This window comes from Equus asinus, chromosome 19 (assembly GCF_041296235.1).
Source record: "Equus asinus isolate D_3611 breed Donkey chromosome 19, EquAss-T2T_v2, whole genome shotgun sequence".
NCBI classification, from domain to species: Eukaryota; Metazoa; Chordata; class Mammalia; order Perissodactyla; family Equidae; genus Equus; species Equus asinus.
In genome coordinates this window covers 22,771,991-22,789,485 of record NC_091808.1, presented here as the reverse complement: position 1 = coordinate 22,789,485, position 17,495 = coordinate 22,771,991, and positions in this window count along the sequence as shown.

Below are 17,495 nucleotides of genomic sequence, written 5' to 3'. Positions count from 1 at the left end.
GACTGCCAAAGCAGAGCACATGAACTTAACTACTGCACCACTGGGTAGGCCTCTCTTCATTTCAGTATTAACCCAGGATTTCTCAGTCTTTCAAAAATCCTGATGCCAAAGCAATCATGTTTCCTACATGCTGAAAATTGTCTGCCCATCGTGGGCAGACGGAAATACATGTAAGGCAAGAAGGATGGTCCTTCATAAGAATGCAGCCTAAGAGGGCAGAATGCACCCACCTCCATAGTGGCATTGAGTGATGTTGCAAAGTCCACCTCCAGCAAAATCCTTCTTCTGGAATCCCCTTCTCTTTTGACACCAACCACTGCAACTGCCTGACCTGAAAGGTGAGCATCGCCTTTCTTAAAGGAATAAATGCTTTTGAGAAGAGAAGGGAACCTTAGGATCCTTCCCTTAACTTTACTAATGAATCAGGAACCATCTGGTAAACATCACTTTGAAATTTCAAGTGAGGACCAGCCCTAAAACAATGAGGTACAGGATAAACACACTTTAGAATCTAACAAGAAGAGGAAGAATTAAGAAGACAAGGCCAAGAATAAGAGAGTACAGACTCATTGTACCAGTTTCTTTGAAGGACTGTCAACCCACATGCACATATATAAACATATAAATATGAATACACACACATATATAAACAAGGATACCTGACTTATTTATATAACCCCACTTCCTTAAGTTTACAACATGCTTTCTTTTTTTACATTTTAATTTTCTGAAATTGGAATGCAACTTAAATTAATCTGGAGGTCTTCTCCTACCTAACAACAAAAAGCCTGATAGAAAATCAATGGTACCCCTTAGAATTGAAAGAGTCAACGATTGCTCCTTTCTAGGCTGAAATGTATGCTCCCAGGAGAGTGTCTTCTACCTTTAGCTCTTTATACCTATTAGACCGAGCTCGGACTTTAGAGTGGGAAAATGCAGTGTCAACTCGACCACTTCCTTGACCTTGAGCTTCTCTAGGCCTTCACTTTCTGCATCTGAAAAATGGGGGTAAGAATAGAATGCCCCTCGCTGTGTTATATAAAACAAAAATGAGTGATGAGAGCACTTCACTAACCGGAAAGCATTGTGCAAATGTGGTTGTTTACCTTTGAGTTTGAAATTCCGAGTTGATGCTGATGCCCCAAGGAGCAACCTTTGCAGCTCCCTCGTGGTAGTATGTTCTCCTGGGAGCACTGCTCTAGAAATAAATCATCTTTGCTTTCATTACTCTTTGAGGAGATGCTTTTTTTTTTTTTTGATATGGTTGTTATGCTTAAATGTCCTAAATACCCTCTTCTTATCCATTCCCATCTTCTTGCCCTTAGCATCTTAGCAAGAATGAATTTTGGAGGGAGGAGCAAAAGCCTATAAACGACTTTGTGCGTGAACACTTTGTCCACTCACATTCATGTTCTATTAACCAAAGGCCCCTTTCTAGTTTGCATTATCCTTAATAATGAAGACTAATAATTTTATTTAAGTGTAGCTTTTTCTGGATTCCTTTCACTTTTGGCCAAGACAAGTTAAATGTTCTTCCTGAGAGCAAAAATCAAGTTTATTCTTTATTACGTACGTTACTTCAAGGACCTAGTCCTTGCCCTGTACTCTCCTACCATTATATCCATGTTGATTCAATTATCCTTCCAAAAAAATAAATAAATAGAGGAGATACATTCTTAAATGCTTATTGAAAACCCAGCATCAAGGAGCTCAAATAGATTATGTTTTGGGTTTCACAAAACCTAAACTTAAAAGTAATATTTATTTACACTTGACATCCCTGAATATTTAATGACAAAAAAAGTGATAATAAATTATACTGATGCTATTCTGAAATAATTCTGCTACTTAGAATTTCTTTTGACATCCAAGTTCAGTAAAAATAGATGCAGCGTGTGGTCTCTTAGATCTGATATTTAATCTTAATCCTAAACTAGATTCTTTGGGGGGAAAGGAGACATATGACAGATGACAATGGTGCTTCATCTTGTAACTGAGCATATGGAGTATTTTTTCTACTACTGAAGAGTGACACATTTTTTGCTCCAAGAAAAACATCCAAGTATTTTATTATGATCCTATTGTTCCAAGTGATCCAAAATATTTTTCTTTTGCTATTGATTTTTATACGGAACTTTTCCAGATGTTAGATTGAAGATTTTAGTTTAACCTTGCAGAATGACCTTTTCTCTCCAAACACTTAGGATATTGATTTCAAGTTCTGAAAATATGATGTAATATTAAAGATTTGATTTTCGTGGATAAATTCTGAGAAAGTACACTGATTAAATTAGTTCATTTGTGTACGTTGTAGACAACAGTGTGCAGCATGCAGTAAGTGAGGTATAACTCCTAGCTATACATTTCTAATAGGCACATGGACATTGCTGTAACTATACATACGGGCATACATATGTATGTTACGTATGTTACGCTATGGGTATCCATACATTGCTAGAAGTCAGTATAACATATTTTGGTGAAAGAAATTGTATAAAATTAATATAAATCCATACAAATTATTTCCTTTAAAAATTAATGCAGACATTATTTTTATGAAAACCCTGAGATACGGAAATTTACTTTCCCAGGTATTCGGCCAAAATGTGCACTTTAAAATCTATGTACGTATTCAACTATTTTATTTATAAATCTGAAAACTGACATATTGGCAAGCAACCCTGAAATAAATGACACTTTCACATGGGTGATTGTTTCTCAGCTCTCCGACAAGATGGGAGGGTGGGGTTCACCCATTTCCACAGGATCCTACAGGGACATCCAGAGAGCCTGCATCAGGCCATGTGCTACTTCTGTTTTTCCTAATGATAATTATCCTAATGATATCCTTCCTAATGATAATTACTTTAAAAATAAAGTTATAATTTAGCTTTGCGTGTTGTTAGAAACATACCCTATCAGAACTCAAAATCTAAGATTTCAGAGTCAGAGGAACTTACATTTCTGATTTAGAGAATTGAAATAGTACAATATGCAGTTGTCCCTGTATTTTATTTAGTATTTCAAAGACAGGAGGAAGACATGAAAAATACATCTGTAGGTTTGGTACCAAATCTTGAATTTATGAATCACATTTTATATAATCGATCCTAAGTCTCTGGAACTTCTAAGAATTCTGGAAAACCAAATATATCATGTTTCTAATTTCAGATTACTCCTAAAATTTGTAATTTATATTTGAATCTTTCCGTGTAGGTATTATTTGAAAAGTGTCAAGTATAAAGCATTTCAAAGAATTCTGTGCCTTACCTTAGTTGGCAAGTGATACGACAATTCTTGGATTCTATCTAGATCAGTGCTGTCCAGTAGAAATATAGTGGGAACCACATATGTAATTTTAAATTTTCTAGTAGCATTAAAAACAATAAAAAGAAAAAAATTAATAATATATTTTATTTAACCCAATATGTCCTAAATATTGTCATTTCAACATGTAATCAATTTAAATTATTAGAAACATTTTATTATTTTGGTTCTCTAAGTCTTCAAAATATGGTGTTTATTTTATGCTTACAAAATTCTCAGTTCAAACTAGGGTTCAATGTCACATGTGGCTAGTGGCTACCATATTGGAAAGTATGGAATGAGAGAGTAATAGTTGACAACAAACTATATTAAGTACAGATAAGTCTTATCCTTTGCTAGTCTCTTTCTGGAGCAATTATTTTCTTACTTTTTTTCACTCTTTTAGGATGTTTTAAGCTACTTATATAGAAGACTCAAAATCAAGTGGCTTAAACAAAAAAGGCATTGATTACTCAAACAAAAAGAAGTTTGAGGGGCCGACCCCATGGCCAAGTGTTAAGTTTGCCCTCTCCACTTCGGCGGCCCAGGGTTTCACTGGTTCGAATCCTGGGCACGGGCATGGCACTGCTCATCAGGCCATGCTGAGGCAGCATCCCACATGCCACAACTAGAAGGACCCACAAATAAAAAGTATACAACTATGTACTGGGGACTTTGGGGAGAAGAAGAAGAAAAAGAGGAAGATTGGCAACAGATGTTAGCTCAGAGTGAACCTTAAAAAAAAAAAACATGCAGATCAGACGACAATGTGATGACATATTCAAAGTGCTTAAAGAAGAAAACAAAGCTGTCAGACAAGAATCTCACATGTAGCAAAACTAACTTTTGAAAATGAAGGCAGAAAAAAAAGACATTCCCAGATATACAGACTGAAAGACTTTGCTGCTTGCAGACCTGCCTTGCAAGAATACTGAATGGACTTCTTCATACAGAGAGGAAGTGACATCAGACTGTCATTTGAATCCACGTTAAAAAAGAAAAGGGTGCCAGTAAAGGCAATTATGTAGCAACTACAAAAGATAGTATCATTGTATGTCTTCTTCTTTCTTCTCTTAATTGATTTTTTTAAAACAATACCATAAAATTTCATTTGGGGCTTACAGCATATAGAGAAATAATATATTTAACAGTAACAGCACAAAGAAGTGGAGAAGGAAGGAAGCTACAGTGGGGCAGGGAACTGGCATCAGGCAAAGACTCAAATCCACAAGAAGAAGTGAAGAGTACTGGAAATGGTTACGAAGAACGTTAATATAAAAACTTGGAAAATATTTTTTTGCCTTTTAATTTCTTCAAAAGACATGTGATTATATAAAGCAACAATTATAACACTGCATTGTTGGATTTGAAACAAGTGGGAAGGAACTATAGTGGAGCGATTTTTCTTTTTCTCACTGGAATTAAGTTAGTGTAAATCTTAACTAGATTCTGATAAATTAAGATGTGCATTATAAACCCAAGGTCAACCACTACGAAAAATAACTCAAAAATATAGTTAAAAATCAAAGGAATTAAAATGGTAGATTAGAAAATATCCACTTAATCTAAAAGAAGATAGTAAAGAAAGAAGAATCAAAAAAGACATGAGACATGGGAAACAAATAGCAAAATGGCAGGCATAAATTCAGATATATTAATAATAACATTAAATGTGAATGGACTAAACAACCCAATTCAAAGGGCAGAGATTGTCTGGTCTGTCCTGGTTTGGGCAATAAATTATAATCTACCTAAACATAATATAGTTTTACTTGGTTTTATTGTCATTAATAAAGTTCACTTTGGAATACCAGTCCTAATAATATATTAGTGGGAGTTTCTCAAGGAAAATTCTAAGGAATTTTGCCAAGTTAATCATAGAAGTTGAGGTAGAAAGAGACTGTGAGCCTGGTGCCAGCATCTCTGTGAATGAGGATGGTGTCCATGAATTTGAGGTGACAAAGACTAGGAATAGAGAGTAGTAGATCTTTTAAGCCTCTATGGTTAATGTCGTTTATTTACTAGTTCTTGTATTAGGCATTCAGGTAAACACGGAAGAATAAAACATGATCCCTGCCCATTAAGTCTAATGGGGTAGACAGTTTTATAGAGAAAGGGGTGCAATACAGTGTCAAAGGTATTATAGTTAAAGTAAGCTCCAGGATCAAAGGAGGGGAAAGAATCAATCCACCTGGGGGATGAAGTGATAAAGAAAGCCTTTAGAAGGACAGATAATATAAGAGCTATTTGCTCTATCGTGAGATTAATTCACTATATTGTATTTTTTAAAGCATAGGATTTCAGGGGGCCAAGTGCTGAGAAAGTTGTAGAAACTACAATGGTGGCTGTTTAGTAAAGGGTTAAATATGATGGAGGCTGGGGTTGAGTAATAATCTCCAACCCCAGTTCTGACAAATGGGGGACACAAGTGATCTAAGATAAGTAGCAGAGGAATTCAACAGTTGGGCAGGGCTGGCCAGAAAGATACAGTTGTTAGCAAATATTTGAAAATCCCGGCAGTTATGTCTGGGAAGACCAAGATAGGAGGGCTGACAAAGAACAGACAGAGTCCCAATCCCAGCTGTAGACTAGTCTACTTGGCAGATGATTGGAAAAGCAACTGCACATTAGGAACCAAAAATAAAGGCCTTTAGTTGTAAATCTTTGCCCAGAATGCCCATTATCTAAACAGGCACTGCACAGTAGCTGGAGCCCCATTGTCAGTTTTAGCATACATTGATAATTCTAGTCTGAATCAGTTTTTATCATCAATATTTTGTAATATTTGGCTTTAATTTTAAAGTCCTTAAATACCTAGGGGAGCTAAAGTGACTGCCAAAGGAAAAAGACACTTGGAAATCTTAAATGTGATACGAATTTGTGAACATAATCCATTATAAGTGCCTTCAAGAAATTCCTACTTAATATATTAATAGAATTGGTATTTCATGCTGAGTTACATATTATTCTATTATTATCAAAATGATAAAAACTCTCTTTGGACCATATAATTTTATTTTCCAAATAGAGAAAGTAAACCTTTTGAAAGTAAAAGCTGGTATTAACAAGTACCCCAGGACAAGAGATACAAACTGGCAGAGTCCTGGGCACCCCAGTGACCTTTCCTGCCCTTAACTTCCCACTCTCAGGATCACACCTTAAATATTATCAACACCTTAAACTACTCCACTCCTAAAAACCCACTCTCTAACACAGTGCTCCCATCCTTCCAGCTTGCAATGACCTGTAACTAGTCTTCAGCCTCATGCTTGACCTGCTACAGGGTCTCTCTTGCCTTTACTTCTGTCTCTGTCCAGCTTAGACTTGAATGCCCATCAAGTCAATCACACTTGCCAACATGCCAAAGTCCCTTGACTCTTGTTCTTTTCTCATCCTTCAGGAAAACCTTGATCTTGGATGAAGTGAACCATCTGCCTTCTTTGTGTCTGTATGAGGACTACCAAGCTGCTGGAGGAAAATTGCACACTTCAACAGTCTCTGTAAACTCACCATCACCAACTTCACATGGATTTCAACCTACCTGGCAATCCTGTAGCCTAGCTTCTGCTACCACTCCACTGAAGCTGGTCTTACCAACATCATCACTGACCTTGATAATGATAGGATTGTTATCATAATAGCCACTTGGTCTCCTTATTGCCTTCCAACAACATTTAAAACAGCCGACAGCTTTTTTTACATTCTGTCCTTGGCTTTCATAACATATGGAGTAATTGCTTCCTTGAGACTTTGTCCAATGCCCGCTTTTCACTCTGCAATCCCCTTCCCCAACTCATCTCATTCAGGGAGATTGCACCACCACTGCCATGATGAGGGGCCAGATTTACACCTCCAGACCATTCTTCTCTTTGCATCATCTTTATTGACAAATTTCCAAGAAATCTCAAATGTAACATTGCCCCAAACAGAGTTCTCTATGTCACAACCCTGTCACCTGCCCCTTTACCAGTCTTCCCATCCTAATTAATGGCAGTTATTCAAAAGAGAAAACTATAGTTATCTAAAATTCTCCTTTCTCTCACTTGCTACATCCTATCATTCATTGATCTTATTGATTCTATCTTGTAAACATTACTCACCCTATTCACTTTTCTCCATCACTATTATCACCATCCTAATCTAAACTACTATGAATTTCACCAACATTCCATCCAAAAATCACAGAATACACATTTTTTTGAATGCACATGGAACTTTCTCCAGTATAGATCACATATTAGGCCACAAAACAAGTCTCAATAAATTTAAGAAGATGAAATAATACCAGCCATCTTTTCTGACCACAACGGTATGAAACTAGAAATCAACTACAGGAAGAAAACTGGAAAAGCCACAAATATGTGGAGATTAAACAAAATGCTACTGAACAACTATTGGGTCAACATAGAAATCAAAGGAGAAATCAAACAATACCTGGAGACAAATGAAAATGAAAATACGACATGCCAAAATTTATGGGATACTGCAAAAGCAGATCTAAGAGGAAAGTTTATAGCAATACAGGCCTACCTCAACAAATAAGAAAAATCTCAAGTAAACAATCTAACAGTGCACCTTAAGTAACTGGAAAAAGAAGAACAAACAAAGCTCCAAATTAGTAGAAGGAAGGAAATAATAAAAATTAGAGCAGAAATAAATGAAATAGAGACCAAAAAAAAAAAAAAAAGAAAAAATCAGTGAAACTGAGAGCTGGTTCTTTGAAAAGATAACAAAACTGACAAACCTTGAGCAAGACTCACCAAGAAAAAAAGACAGAATGCTCAAATAAATAAAATCAGAAATGAAAGAGGACAAATTACAACAGATACCTCAGAAATACAAAAGATTATAAGAGAATACTATGAAAAGCTATATGCTAACAAATTGGATAATCTAGAAGAAATGGATAAATTCTTAGAATCATACACCGTTCCAAAACTGATTCAAGAAGAAATAGAGAATTTGAATAGAACAGTCACTAGTAAGGAGATCAAAACAGTAATCAAAAACCTCCCAAAAAATAAAGTCCAGGACCAGATGGCTTCTGTGGTGAATTCTACCACATAGTCAAAGAAGACTTAACACCTATCCTCCTCAAACTCTTCCAAAAAATTGAAGAGGAGGGGAAGCTTTCTAACTCATTCTATGAGGCCAAAATTACCCTGATACCAAAACCAGACAAGGACAACACAAAAAATAAAATGACAGGCCAGTATCACTGATGAACACCAACACAAAAATCCTCAACAAAATACCAGCAGATTGAATACAACAAGACATTAAAAAGATCATACACCGTGATCAAGTGGAATTTATTCCAGGGATGCAGGGATGGTTTAACATCCACAAATCAATCAATATGATAAACCACATTAACAAAATGAGGAATAGAAATCACATGATCAACTCAACAAATGCAGAGAAAGCATTTGACAAGATACAGCATCCATTTATGATAAAAACTCTGGGGCCAGCCCTGGCAACCTAGTGGTTAAGTTTGATGAGCTCCACCTCAGTGTCCCAGGTTCAGTTCCCAGGCACAGACCTATACCACTTGTCAGTGGCTGTGCTGTGGTGGTGGCTCACATACAAAATAGAGGAAGATAAGCAACAGATGTTAGTTCAGGGTGAACCTTCCTCAGCAAAAAAAATTTTAAAAACCAACCAAACAAAATCTTCTGAATAAAATGGTTATAGAAGGAAAATACTTCAACATAATAAAGGCCATATATGACAAACCCACAGCTAACATTGCACTCAACAGACAAAAACTGAAACTGAAAGTTATCCCTCTAAGAACAGGAAACAGGGATGCCCACTTTCCCCACTCTTATTTAATACAGTATTGGAAGTCCTAGCCAGAGCAATCAGGCAAGAAAAAGAAATAAAACTGATCCAAATTGGAAAGGAAGAAGTGAAACTCACTACTTGGAGGGCCAGCCCCATGGCCGAATAGTTAAGTTCGCACACTCCATTTCAGCAGCCTGGGCTTCATTGGTTCAGATCCTGGGTGTGGACCTAGACACTGTTCATCAAGTCATGTTGTGGTGGCATCCCACATAGAAGAACTAGAATGAATTACAGCTAGGATATACAACTGTGTACTGGGGCTTCAGGGAGAAAAAGAAAAAAGAAACTCATTATTTGCAGATGACATGCTTTTACATATAGAAAATCCTAAAGAATCCACCAAAAAAGTTTTAGAAATAATAAATAAATACAGTAAAGTTGCAGGATACAAAATCAACATACAAAAATCACTTATGTTCTATACACTAACAATGAACTAGCAGAAAGAGAAATAAAGAATACAATCCCATTTACAACTGCAACAAAAAGAATAAAATATTTAGGAATAAATTTAACCAAAAAGGTGAAAGACCTGTACACTGAAAACTATAAAACATTGTTGAAAGAAATTGAAGACATAAAGAAATGGAAAGATTTTCCATGCTCTTGGACTGGAAGAATTAACATAGTTAAAATGTCCATACTTCCTAAAGCAATCTACAGATTCAATGAAATCCCTATCAAAGTTCCAAAGACATTTTTCACAGAAATAGAACAAAGAATCCTAAAACTTATATGGAACAACAAAAGATACCGAATAGCCAAAGGAATCCTGAGAAAAAAGAACAAAGCTAGAGGCATCACAATCCCTGACTTCAAAATATACTACAAAGCTATAGTAATCAAAACAGCATGGTACTGGCATAAAAATAGACACATAGATCAATGGAACAGAACTGAGACCCCAGAAATAAACCCACATATCTCTATGGATAGCTAAACTTTGAGAAAGGAGCCAAGAGCATACAATGGAGAAAGGAAAGTCTCTTCAATAAATGGTATTGGGAAAACTGGACAGCTACATGCAAGAGAATGAAAGTATACCCTTCTCTTACACTATACACAAAAATTAACTCAAAATGGATTAAAGACTTGAACATAAGACCTGAAACCATAAAACTTCCAGAAGAAAACATAGGCAGTATGCTCTTTGACATTGGTTTTAGCAGCATATTTTCAAATACCTTGTCTGACCTGGCAAGGGAAACAATACAAATAATAAACAAATGAGACGACATCAAACTAAAAACTTTCTGCACAGCAAAGGAAGCCATCAACAAAACGAAAAGACAACCTAATAATTGGGAGAAGATATTTGCAAACCCTATATCTGATAAGGGGTTAATTTCCAAAATATATAAAGAACTCATACATCTCAACAACAAAAAAACTAACAATGCAATTAAAGAATGGGCAAAGGATATGAACAGACATTTCTCCAAAGAAGACACAGAGATGGCCACCAGGCATACAAAAAGATGTTCAACATCACTAATTATTAGGGAAATGCAAATCAAAACTACAATGAGATATCACCTTACACCTGTTAGAATGGCTATAGTTACCAAGACAAAAAATAACAACTGTTGGAGAGGATGTGGAGAAAAGAGAACCCTCATACACTGCTGTTGGGAATGCAAACTGATGCAGCCACTATGGAAAACAGTATGGAGATTTCTCAGAATAATTAAAAATAGAAATGCCATATGACGCAGCTATCCCACTACTGGATATTTACCAAAAGAAGTTGAAATCAACAACACAAAGAGATTTATGCACCCGTGTGTTCATTGCAGCGTTATTCACAATAGCCAAGACTTGGAAGCAACCTAGGTGCCCATCAAGGGACAAACAGATAAAGAAGATGTAGTACATATACCCATTGGAATACTACTCAGCCATAAAAAAGACGATATCTTGCCATTTGTGACAACAGGTATGGACCTTGAGGATATCACACTAAGGGAAATAAGTCAGAGGGGGAAAGACAAATACTGCATTATCTCACTCATAAATAGAAGATAAAAACAACAACAAACAGCACATAGATACAGAGATTAGATAGGTGGTTACCAGAGAGGAAGGAGGGAGGCAGGAGGGCAAAAGGGGTGACTGGGCACATGTGCATGGTGATGGATCGTAATTAGTCTTTGGGTGGTGAACCTGATGTAACCTACATAGAAATCGAAAAATAATGTTGTACACTTGAAATTTATATAATGTTGTAAACCAATATTATCTCAATAAAAAAAAAACCACTATGAATTTCTCTTTCATTCATCTCCTACATCCCTTCCAACTTCCTCCCAACTATTCTCCACACAGCAAACACAAGGTGTTTTTTTTTTAATGCAAATCTGTTGAGTTAATCCCTTACTTAAAACTCTTCAGTGGCTTATCATTGCTCTTAGAAATAAGACTAAAACCCACAGGACCATATTTAAATGGACCCACTCCAATACCCCGTTACACTCTTGCCCCTCAGTTTCTACACTAGCGATATCCAAGGCTGCTTCTATTTCTTCCACAGTCTGTAATCTTCCCTTCCTCTTGGTCCTTGTACATATGAGTTTCTCTTCCTGAAACAGTCTCTCCTCCCCATCTCTTCCTCTGCCAAACACCTGCTTCTTTAAAAGGCATCTATTCAAAAAACATTTTCTTCAAGAATCCTTTTCCACCCCACCCACACTTGCCACAAAGATTCCTTTTTCACAAAATTTTATTCTCTCTTGCGTTGTCAGGTCCCCCTTCCCCTTCTCCACTGTATCAATCCCATCAACATACAAATGTGGTTATTATTCCAACCTGATTATAACAAAACAAACATTAATAACATCTCTAGACCTGCTTCTACCACCAGCTATCACACTATTTTTCTACTCTATTTTTAGGGCAGTGGTTTTCAACTGTGAGTGACTGTCACTCTCTCCCTTCCCAGGGGACAATTGGCAATATCTGTAGATATTTCTGGTTGTCAAAACTGGGGGTTGGAGGTCCTCCTGGTATCTAATGAGCGGAAGTCAGGAATGCTGCTAAACATCCTCCAATGGACAGGACAATCCCCCACAACAAAGAGTTACCTGGTCCAAAATGCCAATACTGCTGAGGTTAAGAAACCCTGTTTTAGAGTAAAACTATTTAAAAAGAGTTTTCTCTATTCCACATCTCCAATTATTCCTTTCGTTCTCTCTTGAACCCACTCCAACCAGACCTTTGCCCCCACCATGCCACCAAATCTGTCCTTATAAGGCTAATCCAAGATCTAACGGTCAACTCTCAGTCTTCATCATACTTGACATATCTGCGATATTTGCCAAAGTGTTGACTATTCTGTCCTCCTGAAATACTCCTTTCACTTGGCTTCGAGCACACCCTAGTCTCCCACGTCACCTCATTTTCCTCCTGGGTTACTGATTGTTTCTTCTCATCTCTTGACCTTGATATTGGAACCTCCTGGGGTCACTCCTGGGGCTCTTTGGATCTCCAATCACTCTGCATCTTTGCTGATCTCTTCCAGTCTCATGCCTTAAATGTAAACTATACATTAATGACTCTCAGATTTATATCTCCAGCCTGGAGCTCCCTGCTGGACTCCTCCAACTGCCTACTAGACATTTTCATTTGGGTATCTAACAGGCTTTTCATGTCCTAAACTTAATTCTTGTTCTTCCTCCTGATACCAAACCTCTTATATCTCAAGTCGTGTGCCCGATGCACAATAAGCCAATCACTAAGTCATGGGTGCTTGGAGATGGAGAAAGGTTTCCTTGAATTGGCCAAAACAAGAAGGCAGGAGAACTGTTTTCTAAAATCTCTCAAAAAAGAAGAAGTGGGGGGAGTTGGGGATGGATCTTTAGAGCTAAGGGGCTTGGGAGGAAGAGTTTCTGAGAAACAAAGGGGGAATACAGGGGCCAGCCTGGTGGCACAGCAGTTAAGTTCACATATTCCTCTTCTGTGGCCCAGGGTTCACCGGTTGGGATCCTGGGCGCAGACCTACACACTGCTTGGCAAGCCATGCTGTGGCAGGCATCCCACCTATAAAGTAGAGGAAGATGGGCACAGATGTTAGCTCAGGGCCAATCTTCCTCAGAAAAAGAGGAGGATGGGTGGCAGATCTTAGTTCATGGCTAATATTCCTCAAAAAAACAAAAACCGAAAGAAAGAGGGGCCGCCCTGGTGGTGCAGCAGTTAAGTGCGCACATTCTGCTTTGGCGGCCCAGGATTTGCCAGTTTGGATCCCCGCTGCTGACATGGCACCACTTGGCAAGCCATGCTGTGGTAGGCATCCCACATATAAAGTAGAGAAAGACAGGCACAGATGTTAGCTCAGGGCCAGTCTTCCTCAGCAAAATGAGGAGGACTGGCAGCACATGTTAGCTCAGGGCTAATTTTCCTCAAAAAAAAAAAAAAGAAGGAAAAGAAAAATTAGCTACAAAAAGCATTAAAAAAAAAAAAAAGGAGACATACAGTTTCTTTCACTCTAGATAAGCCCTTGGGCAATCAGACTTCTAGGTGTCAGTGGCACCTGGGGGCTGGTTATCTGGCGGTCAACTTCCTTAAAGGTAAAGGCATTCTTTTTCTTCTGCAAAACAACCTCGTAAATTCTTCTGACCCTTGAGTCACCCCTCAGTTTAAACAAGAAAACAGCAAATTGACAAGATTAACATCTTTTCATCTGTCTATGCTGGGGACAAGATCAAAGGGTAATCATGTCCTTATTGCGTATTCACAGTAACCCTCAGGTACCCACCTTCACTCTCTGGGCTAGTCCACTTGCAGCCTTCCCAATACTAGCTGATGTCAACTTCAGCCTTCCAGTTATACAGGCCAATAAATCTTGCAGCCATCCTTGCTTCCTCTCTTCCTCTCATACTTCACATTCAATTTGTCAGCAAATCTTGTTGGCTCTCCCTTGAGAAGATATCTGGAATTTGATAACTTGTCACAATATCCCTGATGTCACCCTGGGCCATGCCACCCTCATCTTTCCAGTATCTAGGGCCTCGATTATTGCAATGGCCTCCTTAGGGATATCCCTCTTCCACCTTTGCTCTCGTACAACCAGAGTGAGCCTGTTAAAACATAAGCTGGATGTCACTCCACTCAAACCTCTGCAAGGGCTTCCCTTTTCAGTGTAAAAGCCAAAGTCTTTACGGTGGCCCAGAAAGCCCTGTACAGTCTGACTGCTGACACAGCTTCCTCCTCCTTTTAGTCTTGCTCCCTCTGTTACAGCCACACTGCCTCCCTCCTGTTCCTTAAACACAACAGGCACACACACTCCCTACGCAGGGCCTTTGCACTAGCTAATCCCTCTGCCTGGAATATTCTCCTTCAAATACCCTGTGGCTTCCGACCCTACCCCCACTTCAGTTCTTCACTTAGATGGACCTTCTCAGGGTGAAATCCTCTGACAAGCCTACTTAAAACTGCCCTTCTGCCCTGCCCTCCTCCCTGTTTTATTTTTTCCATGGGGATAAAGTATCTCCTTATCCAGCACACTGTAAATTATATGCACTTCTTTTGTTTATTGACCGTCTCCTCCTGCATGACTGCAAACTCCACGAGCGCCAAGATTTTTCTTTTGTCTGGGTGACCAACCTTCGCATCTTCGTTGCCATCAGGCCTGCTGCATAGCAGGTCCTCAGTAAATATTTTTTTAATGAATCTGTGAGTGAGTGAATGAATATCATCCTCAATAAACATTCATCAGATGAACACTTCTATAATATCAATTTTTTTATTACTCTATTAGCCACAGTATTAATTATATGAATGCTAAATGTTTAAAATCTACACTCACTCTTAGGGCATTAAATGCTTACTTGAACAAATTTACTCTTTTTGGCCTTCCAACTTAGGCTATTTGCTGGGCCTAATTAAGCAAGCTTATCTTCTTTCAGGCTTCAACTATTACATCAGTGTCATTAACTTTCCAGATTTATTTCTCTTTAGCCTCATGTCCATTCATGATTTGCATTCGTATTTCTGAAAACTTACTGCACACTTTCATGTTGATGTCCACCAGTTATTTATACTTTAAAATCAACATTTAGAGGCTCAAACTTATTTACCCAAACTCTCACACTGACCTCGAGTAAACAGACACATGTCCAAACTGTTGTCTCTCTGACTTTCTCTATGTTGTTTATTTGCCCCACCAGCTATTTAGATGATCAAGCTAGAAATGATGGAATCTCCCTTATTTCTTTCCACTTCATATTTCCCTTATGAAACTGAACTGCATGTGTTAACCATTTTACTTTGATTTTTGTCTCACTTAAATCTCTCCTTCTCCATGCTTTCAGCCCTTTGCTTAGGAACTTGTGTGGGTTAAAGTGAAACCTTCCTAACTGATTTCTCTGCTTCTCACTATTCTAATTTATTCTTTGTACTATTGCCAACTCTATAGTTTCAAATAGCCCCAAACCTTCAAGGGAAATGTTGAAATTTCTTAATATGTCATAAAACAGTTAAATCTCCGGCCTAGAGTAGAGAGGGATTTTGTAGACAATACTTAATACACTAATCCAATTATCCAAGCTCCTGGGAATCACTTGATATGGCAGACTACATCCATGTGAGTGGATAAACCCTTGGAACAAGTCCACATCTTTGTGGGCACATCTTCCATTTCTAACTCACTAGCTTGCCTGTGACTAGCATCTTTAAGGAGGATACTCTGAAATACAGAGAGATACATTCTTAGTCAATTACATCAAAAGAATGAACTGAGAAGGAAATTACACTTCTTTATTATCCTTATTAGCCACTTTACAGTTTGTACGTTCAACAGATTAACTTGCTTCGTACAATCTGATGAAGCCTACAGAATAAATATTGTGCCCATGTTACAGACAAGGCAACCAAAGTCCCCAAACATGCAGTCATGTGGCCAGGATCACAAAGCTAGCAAAAATTCATTTACTCTTTTTGCCATTAACATGAGGTAGTTATGATGTGAAATTTAAAACTACAGAAGGATCAATCAGAATTAATCTTAGTAAACATATTTAAATGAAAAGAGTTGTGTCTTGGTCTGGAACCTGCAGTTCATTCCTTTTTAGTACATACGGCAGCCTTCCAAAGGATTTCTAAAAAATCAGTTTAATCCCATATTTTCTCTTTCTATTAATATTTTCTAGTTGTACCTATGTTTCTATACCTTGATTCCATGCTCCTTCAGGACAGTAATTAGGTGACATTCATCTCTGTCATTCTGACACTGTATTTCTGCCATTCAGCCAGAAAGGGTTCAATAAATACTTATTAAATTGAATATTTGAAATTCACATGCAGGAAAAATGCGAGGGTCTGAATACTATTTATTTTCCTCTTATCGCTAAATCTCAGCATTATTTTCCCCTTTCTCTGCTTTCTATTTCCTATAAAAACCTAATGGAGACTGGCCAGAGAAATTTCCTTTACTAGCTGTGATCGTTGTCTTTTTAAATTCAAAGTTGGCAAACATACTCTGAAGATACTGTGATAATCTTAATATATTTCTCCTAGAAATGTAAGTAATATTCAGAGCAAGGAGTTCCCATACTCATAGGTTATAAAATAGAGCTCTTGATTTCAGCCAATAGGTATTCATTTTGGGGAGTAAAGAAAAGACTAGAAGAATTTAGAGCGGGGAAGAGGGAAAACAGAAATAGCATGTGGGTAACCAGAAAATAGATTCCTTTCCGCAGCTGTAAGCCTCAGATTAACAATGAAAGATAGGCCACATTATTATTTTGTAATATAATTCCAATAAGGAACATTTTTAAAGATCTCCGTAGACAGCAATATATATTTATTTCGTGGCAAAGGTGTTATTTTCAAAAAAGGAACGAATGCGTTCGCTTTCGCTTTCCCTATGTTTGATGAACTAAGAAATATCCTCCCCTCTCCCTCGACCATTATCGTTCTTCTCAGCCAGGCTTCAGTCAATAACATTTGCCGATTTGCCAGAAGACACCATGTTTACGCAGATGTCAGGCTATTTAATAATATGGCCGCAAAACCTCAAATGAGTGTCAATTTCCCTTCGTTTTGCCTCTCACATGAGAACCGTGGAGTCAAGCACGGCATCTTTCATCTTCAGTTTTTCGTTTTATTTTTTTAAATATATTAAAGCGGGAGGATGGTAGCTGACTGCCAAGATGCTATCTACCTTTGCAACTCTGTGAACTTTTTCTCGTGTTTCTCGTGTTTTCTGTGTCAAGGCTTTCCACATTTCCGTCCACACTCCGGCCTCTGGGCACAGGCTGCCAAGGGCAACAGGCGTTTGCGCCGCAGGCCCCGGGCGGCCGCGCTTTTGGGCGCGGGGACAAGGCAGGCCCGGGACGCGGGATGGA